General features: G+C 35.9%; 1 pseudogene; it reads left to right on the top strand.

Moving 5' to 3' along the window:
* The first annotated feature begins 10,071 nt into the window (after positions 1-10,071).
* LOC145095056 (pleckstrin homology domain-containing protein 1 pseudogene) lies at positions 10,072-10,715 on the top strand (annotated as a pseudogene).
* The last annotated feature ends 1,532 nt before the right edge of the window (positions 10,716-12,247 follow it).

Genomic DNA, 12,247 nt, shown 5'->3' with positions numbered 1-12,247 from the left:
GTTTGCAACTTTATTACTATCTAAGGTCCCAAGAACATTGTATGTTTCAGTTCTGTACTCACAAGTAGTTTTGATGACATGCATGGGATTTTGACCCATTTCTTACCTTTTTTGACCTATTTTTGGGAAGGACATGTATTGGACATGCATAACCATAAAGCAAGGATTTTTATGTTACATTGGGGTGTATAAGACCTTCTGAAAGTTTTGGTTGCATGGCTGAAAGGATTAAGAGCTTTATACATTAATCTGTCCAGAGCACTTCTCATGACATGATAACTTGGGTGTCACAACATGAGAATGGAAGTATGATGATTATTATGATTCATTTGGTCATGACGTGATGACTGACTGAGTGACCTTGGAATATTAACTTTGACCGTTGACCAAGTTTTACTTTAGGTCAAATGGATTAATTTGAGTAGTAGATCGAGGCTTGGACCCTTTTGTTGTATATGTGACATGTAGAGCCGGTATTTGGAGTAGTGACCAGTTCTACTATCTTTTGGACTTTGAGGTGAGTTTTCCTCACTTTACTCGTGGGTAGAAGACACCAATTCCGACCCACTAGGTTATGTTATGTATTTTGGTATGTAGGATGTTGTTATGTTGTAGTGACATGTTAGTTTGGTATATATGTTTGATTACTTGTACTTGCGGATTATTGTTTATCTGTTGCATATGTCGACATATTGGTGGTTAGGTTTAGACGGGAGACCAAAAAACCTTGGATGGTTGGGTCAAGGTGAAGGGTTTTGAGCATTCTAACACTCCTAAGGTGTTCATGCAACCCGAGAAACCTTGGATCTATGTTTAACTAAGATACATTCAAAATTGATTTCCAAGGTTCATAATCATATCTAGCATACATGAGGAACTTTTCAATATAAAAGTTAGCTAGAAAACATACCTTGTACTAGTTTGGATTCCTTGAAAACCTTGAGAGCCTAGAACCCCAAGTGTGATGCCTCAAATGTCTCACACAACACCAAATGCACATGGAATAAACTTTGAGAGAAATGTCACACTACTTGAAATTGGCTAGCCCTCTTCTTTCTTGCTTAAGTGCCGATTTTGGTGAACATAAGGATCCTTATATAGTGTGTTACAATTAGGGATACACCATGTAAACCCTAATCGTCATGACCATTCATTTCCATGGCCCATGGGTTCTATAACCACCATGGAGCATCCTATGGGTTTTAGCCCAACTTGATAATCCATGGAGCATTAGCCCACTATACAAGTATGAGTGATTTACACAATCAACTCATATATTTAATTAGTCACCTTTTTGATCACTTAATTAATTCTAAACTAATTCTTGATCAATACTAATAAAATAATATTATTAATATATTAGAAATTATAATATATTAGTAAACCATAAGTGTTATTTCTTTCATTTTAGTCTATCCAAATGCATGATGCCATGCAACCCAAATGGACCATGCCAAACCGGGTCAAGTAAATACCAGAAATAGTTATGGACTTAGACACCTTATCCAACAGTCTCCCACTTGGATAAGTCTATAACTATAACTGCAAGTATGACTTCAGGAACCGATCAGTAATCGTAGATCTTTCAAGGTCTCTCGGAACTGAGATGATGATGATACGCCATTTAAGATAAGTGATCATATAATCATCTATTCTAGATATCGGTCGGACAAATACATGGAACAATGTCTTACTTATTGTCCAGCAGTTTGTTTCTCGGTTTCCGATTTGTTTGATAAAGAACTTAATTGAACACGTCAACTTAGTTCTGACCGGGCCCGGTACATAGGTCAAAACAAAATCATCGAGGAGCCCAGATATCGCTTCTAATCCAAGAAGGAATACATAAACTTCGACTCATATGTTTGTTCTACTACTTGTTGAATTATACACAAAGGCACGTTTTATAACATCAAGTTACCAATGCGTTTTCGCACAATCAATGTATAACCAACTCATAGGTAACAACTCATATCTCTAGGTTTGAAGACTTATATGATATTACTGTCTCGCGATCACTTGAGATAAATTCCATGAAGTGATACCAGTGATCGTGGGTTGAATCCAATACTCAAAACTTATGAGCACTCATGAGTGTTGTAGCCATGTCCAACATTTTAGACCTCTACAACCAACTCATGACAGTCTTGATTCATACCTACTTCCAACATATGACCGACTGTGGAGAATTTGAATAATATGTAATACATAACATAAATATTCTGGAAGTCAAAACATGCAAAAGAAATATAGTAAACGATTGAAAAAAGATAGCAACACTTTACTCATAAATAAACACAACTTTTATTCATCATCAAATGTCAATTACACTTTACAAATTTCAGAGCTATCTAACTACTAAAACTAATATCATCCTTCAGCCCTATACGCCTCGCATGCTGGAGATGCTTAACCCTACTCAGTCCCTTCGTGAGGGGATCTGCTGGGTTCTTATCCGATGATACCCTCTTTGCTATGAGGAGTCCTTCTTCTATTTGATGTCTGATGAAATGGTATTCTCTGTCGATGTGTATGGATCTCCCATGATCCCTTGGTTCTTTCTCTAAGGCAACTTCACTTTCACTATCATAGAAAATTTCCATAGGCTTCTTTATAGCTAGTACAACTCCAAGGTCTCCAATGAAGTTCTTTAACCATATTGCCTCCTTTGTTGCCTCGCTTGCCGCTATATACTCTGATTCACAAGTTGAATCAGCCATTGTCTCCTGCTTGGAACTTTTCCAAGTAATTGCTCCTCCGTTTAAGGTAAAGACCCAGCCTGACTGAGAGCGGAAATTATCCCTATCAGTCTGGAAGCTAGCATCATTATACCCTACAACTCTCAAGTCATCACTCCCACCGAGAGTAAGGACCCAGTCCTTAGTCCTCCGAAGGTACTTGAGTATATTCTTTACCACAGTCCAGTAAGCCTTGCCAGGGTTCCCGTGATATCTGCTAACCATGCTCAAAGCAAAGGCTACATCAGGACGAGTACAAGTCATAGCATACATGATCGAGCCTACCGTGGAAGCATAAGGTACTCGGCTCATTTATGCTATCTCAGCCTCGATACTCGGGCTTTGAGTCTTACTCAACCTGGCGTTACTCTGGATGGGTAACTCTCCTTTCCTGGAATCTTGCATGTTGAACCTCTTCAACATTTTATCCAAGTAGGTACTCTGACTAAGTCTAATTAGTATTTTACTCCGGTCTTTCAGAATCCTTATCCCTAGAATGTAGGCAGCTTTTCCTAGGTCTTTCATAGCGAAACACTTCCTAATTCAGGACTTAACTTCCTGCAAGGTTGGGATGTCATTTCCTATGAGTAGTATGTCATCCACATACAGTACCAAAAAGCTAACTATACTCCCACTAGCCTTGACATATACACAAGATTCATCTTCACTCCTCGAAAAGCCAAACTCTTTGACTTTCTCATCGAAACAAAGATTCCATCTACGAGGTGCTTGTTTCAATCCATAGATGGATTTCTCAAGCTTACACACTCTATTAGGATACTCTATAGTGACAAAACCTTCTGGCTGACTCATGTAAACATCCTCAGCCAACTTTCCATTAAGGAAAGCGGTATTGACATCCATTTGCCATATTTCATAACCATGAAATGCAACAATGGCTAATAGGACCCTAATGGATTTAATCTTTGCTACTGGTGAAAAGGTCTCATCATAATCAACTCCCGGAGTTTGAGAAAAGCCCTTCGCAACCAATCGTGCCTTATACATGTGTACATTACCATCCATGTCGGTCTTCTTCTTGAAGATCCATTTGCACCCAACTGTCTTGCGACCTGGTACATTGTTAACCAAGTTCCAAACTTGATTTTCATACATGGACTATATCTTGTTGTCCATTGCCTCTTTCCATTTAGCAAACTCGGGGCCTGCCATGGCTTTGCATAGTTGGTAGGTTCATCCATACTTACCAGTGTCTCATCACTGATAAGTGTATCACCTTCCGCAATAATATGGAAACCATAGTAATGCTCAGGTGCATTCCTAACTCTCGTGGAACGCCTCAGAGGAACAGACTCGTCAATTGAATCAACAGGAGTTTCCTCCTCAGGTTGACTGCTAGGGTCTGAAGTTCCTTCACCACTTGACTCTTGAATTTCTTTAAGGTCAATTTTCCTCCCACTGTTTCCTTGGCTTATGAACTCTCTCTCTCTCTCTCTCTCTATATATATATATATATATATATATATATATATATATATATCAAGACACCCCTTCTTGCTACAAAGACCACATTCTCACTGGGTCTGTAGAAGAGGTAACCAAAGGATTTCTGTGGGTAGCCGATGAAAATACACCTCTCACTTCGAGGTTCGATCTTATAGTGAGTCTCACGCCTCACGAAAGCCTCACAACCCCAAATCTTGATGTGGTCTAGATTAGGAACTTTTCCAATCCACATCTCATGAGGATTTTTGACAACTTTCTTTGTAGGGACTAGATTAAGGATATGGGCAGCAGTCTCTAAAGCATACCCCCAGAATGAGATTAGTAGCAAAGCTCGACTCATCATGGAACAAACCATATCTAACAAGGTTCGATTACGCCTCTTAGCCACACCATTCAACTTTGGTGTCCTGGGAGGTGTCAATTGTGAGACAATCCCACATTCCTTAAGAGATACGAGGAACTCTGTACTAAGATACTCACCACCTCGATCGGATCGAAGCATCTTAATGTTCCTGCCTAATTGATTCTCGACTTATTGTTTAAACTCTTTAAACCTTTCAAAAGTCTCTGACTTATGCTTGATTAAGTAGACATAACCATATCTACTATAATCATTTGTAAAAGTCATATAATAACGATTAGCATCCTTTGTGGCAGTTTTGAAGGGTCCACACACATCTGTGTGCACTAGATCTAACAAACCTTCACCCCTTGCACAAGAACCAGTAAAGTGTGACTTTGTCATTTTTCCAAGTAAGCATGATTCACAACTATCATCTGACTTTAGGTCAAATGACTCCAAGACTCCATCCTTTTGGAGGTGGCCTATGCGTTTCTTGCTTACATGTCCAAGACGACGATGCCATAATGATGATTTATCCAAGTTGTTATTATTAGAAGAATCAATACATAACACATTATTTCCTAGGTTATCTACAATAGACACAGCTTCATACACACGATCACAAGGTAATGCTTTAAAATAAAGAGCATTATTAAAGAAAGCATTTATTCCACCAACTTCATTATCAAAAGAAAAGGTAAACCCTTGTTTGTACAAAGCATGAAAGGAAATAATATTTCTTGCCATTTCAGGCGAGTAACAACATTTATTCAACTCTAATGTAAACCCACTACTTAGCAATAAAGAATAAACTCCAATCTTGGTGACAGGTGAAGCTTTCCTATTCCCCATGATCAAGTTTATCTTTCCATGCTCCACATTCTAACTATTTCTTAGTCCCTGTAAACCAGAACATATGTGAATTCCACATCCTGTATCAAGGACACAAGAGTTATAATAGGGTGATTCATATAGGGACGAGAGTATGATTCCTTTAGGAATAAGAGTATGGTTTCTACGAGGACAAGAGTATGATTCCTTCCGGAATAGAATGATGGTTCCTTAGGGAACGTAGATAAAGGATCCCTTTTGGGATGTAGATAATGATTATTGTGGGAATCTAGTTTGGGTATGATTAAAAAAGAAAGAGAAAGGTTCCTTGAGGGGAACAAGATAAGAGAGTTCTTTTTAAGAACTTGGAAATGATTCGTAAGGGATTAAAAGTATGGAATATGTGAGGGATTCAAAAGTAAGAAGAAAGATTAAGGATCCATGAGGGATCATAAGAGAGAGAAGTAAGATCGTATGAGAATACCCATTAGAGTTAGTGGAATGTTGTTACCCATAGAAGATAGAGAAGGTTAGTGTATGAGATATGAGAGTTGGGTCTAGATGAGAACAGAGTTGAGGCACTAGATATAAAAATAGAGAAGAGGAAAAGTATAGTAGAGAAATAGTATAGAAGATATAGAAAAGAGAACATAGTAAGAGTTAAAGCAAAGAAGATAGAGAGTTAGAGTATGTGCAGAGTATGAGAAGAACTTGAGAAGTGGATAAGAGAAGAGCATGAGAAACAGAGTAGATGACGAAGAAAGAGATAGATGAGATATGAAAGAGGAGAAAGAAATATTAGAGAATAGTATAAGAGATAGATTAAATAAAATAAAAGAATAGCAGCGTATGTTATTAGAGAAAGAGTTAGATGATAGAGTATGAGAAATATTAGAGAATAGTATAATAGATAGATGAAATTAAAGAAAAGAATAAAGTATGAGAAAGAGAATGAAAGATAGTTAAGAAATGATAAAAGAATAACTCACCAGACACATTGTGTCCGATGTTGCAGATGTTTATGTTTTGCAGGTTCAAGTTGTAACAGTCATGGTACCAGAAGAGAATAAATGAGCATAAGGAAGACTTAGATAATAGGATGCTATTATTGTACTTTCCTTTTTGTTCCAATTTGTATGTACAAATTTTATTGTAAACCCATGATTATTCCTAAAGGTTTTAATTTGTATAGCATTTCTCACTTGTTAGATAAAACTATGATATATCCCTTAGGTATTATGTATACAAATCCAAGTCGTCACAAAAGTTGTGTCTTTTTACTTTTACTTTTTCCCTCTTCATTTTTCAATCATTTTCCATCCTTTTTCTTTGGTTTAACCCTATATGTATGTTTGTTTCTTGATCTTTCTCTATAATGTAACATTTTTATCATTCACTTATGTTAGGTTTTCTATGCAACTATACACTAGATAAAGACAGGGGAATCATTCAAAAATCATCCTAAGTATACATGCATCCTATGATCTAAGTTTACTATTATAGCAACATACTTTTAAAACTAACCTGACAAGCTAAAAGAGAAAGGATTGAAACAATAACCTTTTGACAAATCGATTTGTCTTCTTGAAGCTTGATTCCTTTGATCTCTTATTGCTCTTGGAAAGACTAGTACCCACCCTATGTCAAGAACCCAAGAACTAAAGAAGAGGGATAAGAGAGAGAGAGGGAGGGAGAGAGAAAGAGAGAGAGAGAGAGAGAGAGAGAGAGAAAGGGGGATCGAATTTTTCAACCTTTTAGAAGTTATGCATGAGACGAAATTATAAGCACCCTAAGGCCCCTTTATATAGGTGTCGGGGTAAGATGATAACCCCGATTTGAATCAATTAAATATTAAGATATAATCTAAATTCAAATCTCTTCTTTATCTGTTACTTGGATATTTTTGGAAGTTTTATGGAACCCCCCTAAAGCATCCATGTCACACCCCCAAACCAGAACGGCGGAAATGTTCGGGGGCGGAGGACGTCATGTCAAGTATCATAACAAATGAATAGTAAAGAAAGTACAAACCACCATAATATAAATATATTTGAAAAGTTTACATGATTGTATGTGTTATATGTTTGCAAAAGAAAATCAAATACAATATGGTGATCCAAAATATGTTACTAACGCCAGCGCGTTAGTCTTCAAAAGTATTTGCTACCCGGTTTAGCGGTTTCCTGAGAATACAAGTTATTTCAAAGAAAAAGTGTCAACATTTAAGTTGGTGAGTTCATAAGTACTGTTTTGAGAAAATGTATGTCATTCGAAAGTTCACATTCGTTTTCCAGAAAATCTGATATTTTCTTATGAGTGTGTGAAATGAGTATCAATGATTGTTGTATAAATTGTATGTATTTGAACCAGGAAAATCCTATATCTTCTTAAAAGTGGAATGCAGTCTCAAATGACCAAGACTGTAACATATAAGCAACTATGACATGCTCAAAAGAATGATGTTGTAAATCGTTATTGTATAAAATGAATGTATTTGAACCAGGAAAATCCTATATTTTCCTAAAAGTGAAATGTAGTCTTATATGAACCAAGACCATAAATGTAAGTAAATATGTCATACTTAAACTGGGAATGTATAGTTTTATTATTAAAATAAAAGTAGTTGTGGCAATGTTTATCCTGAATTCTAAACATGCTGATAATACCCTATAATATAGTTATTATCCCCCGAGCATGATTGAGTTATGTATTGTTATGTGCATGAGTCATTGTTTCCGTGTGTTGTGAGTTCCTCATAACCATACTAGACGCAGTACTTAATGTTGACATTTGTCACCCCGAGGACTGTAGCTAACAGTCAGGGTGCGGAGTCGTCAGCCCCGTATAGATCTATACACACTTGTCACGCTCTTCCTCCAAGAGACTCTGGTTATAGGTGGGGACTTTTGTTTGGTACAAACAAAGCCATATGACATCACATTATTGCTAACAACAAGTTCACGAGTAATATGATGAAAAATCATTTGTATGAAATGATTTCCTTTTCTATCGTGTTACAAAGGCGTGATGATGAGTTGAGTTTTCTTGTAAAAGCATCATGTTATAGTTGAAATGGTTACCCTTGATATGATGTAGTATGCAAACGTATAAATAAAACATATTTCTATTTATAAAACATATTGTATCCCAAGAGGGTAAAGTTGTGTTGTGAGGTGTTTTGCATGATAATAACTTCATAAGATAGTTAAAACAACAGTATGAAAAGTATAGCAAAAGATCGATGTTTCACACGATTTTAGTCGTGTGTTTACTTGTATTCCCCCCGCCCCACCCTAAAAGTGTTTAAAAGCAGTTAAAAACGTATTTAAAGTGTGTTTGTAGGGGTATGAAATCACTTGATTGAAGTGGTAGCTTGAAGTAGTTGAGAGAAGAATCGAGCAGAACTTCGACTAGTGAGAGTTAAATTCTCGGGAATCTCGGGTGTGTAGAACTTCCTTCGGATCTTGAGTATGAAAACCGGGGTGTCAGGATGGCTTCGAGTGGAAAAACGCAGAGCAAAAGCGCGGGAAAAGAGAAGAACTGAACAAAAAAACTCGGAACCCTAGCCTCCCTTTTATAGGAGGCTGAACCACCTTTGTACGCTGGGCGTACGCTCTTACGCAGGGCGTAGTGTACGTCAGCCTCCTGACGGACGATGGGATGTTTACTGCCGAAGGGACTATGCCCTTATCGCCTGGTACGCTGGGCGTACCCCTTTACGCTGGGAGTAAATCGATTTCCAGAATTTCTGAATTCCGTAACTCCCGTGTACGAGCTCCGTTTCTGGCATTCTTTATATCCACGCGTTGGTGAGACTGTACTCTACAACTCTCATTTAGACTCCGTCGGCTAGTTTTGACTTTATATTTATTATATTATTTTTAGTACGCCGGGACAGGAAAACTCCGTTCGAAATTCATAACTCCTTCATTTGAACTCCATTTTCGCCTGTCTTTTTATCGATACGTTACTATTAACGAGATATTCGACTCTCATTTAGATTGTTTCGGCTAGAAATCACTCGATCTCTATTTCGAGTTTGTTAGTTGTCTACTACTATGTCTGAAACTTCGAAAAATCATAACTTCCTCATACGAAGTCAAATTTGGACGTTCTTTTTACGTTTGTTTACGGTTTAATAATATCTACGACTTTCATTTAGATACCTAAGGTTAAAAAGTATTTTATTAAAACTTCACGTTTTAGGCTTAACAGTGTTTTACCGGTTTTGTTGCGGATCTTCGATCTGTCATAACTTCTTAGTTATAACCCAGATTTTAGTGTTCTTTATATTTTTGAAAACATTGTTACGATATCTACCACTTGGTACATCCCAATTATGGTTGTTGAACAAATTATTTTTGACCTAATTTTTGCTGGTGTTACAATCCACCACATGGGACTTCCAGAATGTTCCTATTGTTCAACTATTGAACAATTAACATTCAGTCAATGCACCTCTAGATTAATTTCAATTAATCCCAAATTAATTCTAATTAATTTTAACTAGTTTCTAACTAATTTACTAGCATGTAATAAATTAATAAACTATTTTTCCAATCTCCCAAAACTATTTGTAGCTATTCTTGCTATTGAGGGTAACCAAAAAAAAAAAGACTTGCTATTATTCTCAAAGTTACACATATTATTTATGATATTGGACACATATTTCCAACAATTTATTCCTTAGACATGGCAGAAAATAGAGCTAGAGCTAGTTGGTCTTTGGATATTATGAACAAAAATTTTGTTGACACATGTTTACAAGATTGCTAATCAACTACTTTCAAATGGTTAATGTTAAATTTGTATGAAAATTACTATGTTGTTTTTTATTTTGTATTTAGATTTTGTATGACAAGAGCTAGGTTCAGGTATTTAAAGTAATTATTGTGTTATTGTATGAATAAATGTAGGCCAATCATTTCAAAAGGATAAATATGTAATCTTACATTTAATTAATTATGGTAAATATATAAATCAATTAATATCCCTTGAATTTAGGAATATCAGTTTTAAAACTCAATTTTTAGTCCGCCTCTTCCCTCCTCTCTTATATTCATCGACTCTTTCAGATTCAAGGAGGGCATCGTAACCCGCGGATCACGTCCCGTGGCGTTGTGCCAGTCGCCACCTGCTTCACAGTTAAAGGAGTCGAAGATGTCCTCAACAAGCAGTTCGGTTTCGAGCTATCTACCCGATCCGATACTATGTACTTCATAGTCGATTCTGAAAAGGAGAAGGAGGATTGGATCAATTCAATTGGACGCTCAATTGTTCAGCACTCGAGGTCTGTTACTGGTAACGAGATCGTTGATTATGATAGCAACAAATAATTTTATTAAATCATGGTTTTTTTTTTTCTGAAATTTACATATAAAATTAGGTATGATATCATTTCCTCCTTTATGGTTATGCTTCCTATGTTTGAGTATGAATCAAATTGTTGTCTCCAGTTAGGTGTCTCGAGCAGCAACAGTGAAGAAAAAGGGGGTGATCGACGAGCAAGTCATTGTCGCATTCTGATGGTGCTCTGAAGATCGTCGATGTTAATGAGGAATCAAAATGAATTGCGGTTTTAGGGGTTTACCCCCTCAAAAATACCAAAATCAATTGCGGTTTTAGGGTTTCTCTTGATCATCTGCAAATCGTAAGTAATGTTGTGCTATGTTGCTTTCACTGTATTTTACTTATCTGCCCGATTCCGGTATTGATCATTATGTTCACGGTGCTTTTCTTGTGTCGATTTCTGATCATCGACATGTGTATATTTGTTGTTGAATTTTTGAACTATTTTTTTAATTCGATGAATTGCTGTTTAATAATGGTCATCTATTGTTGTTGGACATAATCGATGATCATGATTTGACTTTATGCCACGAAACCATTTCCCTTATATTAGAATCTTTCGATTTATGTGGTTTTGAGTAATCAGAAGTGATGATAAAAATTCAATAATCCAAGAAGGACGCACTGGTGGTAGGTTTGCTTTTATGCTATATCAGGAATTTACCCATATGATTTCATTTTTCTTGAAATATAGAAGGGTTTTACTTGCACTTTTTTGGCTTTGATCATGCTCACTTGATGTTAGAATTCTACCACTGTGATAATTAGACCTAAATTAGGGTGCTTTTTATGCCTTGTTTTATATATTGTTATACAATTTAGAACAGGAATAATGGTTTTCCTTTATTTAACATCTTACAAATTTTACCTTATTTAAGTTTTCCTTCCATTTCCCTTGTGTCTTCACTTTCTCATTAATTTTTAAACATCATTTATCCCGACAACACTTAGTATTCTATATGAATGGTATTTCTTCATTTATAGTATTCTATCTGAAAAGAATTTTTTTTTTATGATAATCATGAACATATTCGGTTAGAATGCCCCGAATTAATATAATTATTGGTAAAAGAATTCCAATTCTATCAGAATGGAATCACGAATTTCAATTATGTTGGAATGGAATATTGATATTTTCTCACTAATTTATTCATTGGATTTGTTTCCACAGAAACTGATGCTTGAAGAACGGACCATGAAATTTGAACGGCGCCTCTTAGCAACATTATTCTTTTAGAATGAATTAGTGTATTTGTTAGATTTTGATGTTTTTTTCCCGATATGAAAGGTTTTTAGTTTTATTCTTTAACAATAAATGTAATTCTTAGCTATTGTTACATGTACTCTATAAGAATTAATATAAATTTTGTTTTAATTCTTGAATTGCTGGTTCGAGAATTTGTTATTCTACAAGAATTTTTTAAAGTCGTGATCAAGAAATATGTTTAAGAATATTTTTATTATTTTATGGTTCTAGAATATTTTTATTTTTGAACATACTCAAACATATTCTGTCAGA

This window comes from Lactuca serriola, chromosome 3 (genome assembly GCF_051521515.1).
Source record: "Lactuca serriola cultivar US96UC23 chromosome 3, Lser_US96UC23_V15, whole genome shotgun sequence".
Classification (NCBI taxonomy): domain Eukaryota; kingdom Viridiplantae; phylum Streptophyta; class Magnoliopsida; order Asterales; family Asteraceae; genus Lactuca; species Lactuca serriola.
Note: the sequence above shows the minus strand (reverse complement) of the source record. Positions and strands in the feature narration are given on the sequence as shown.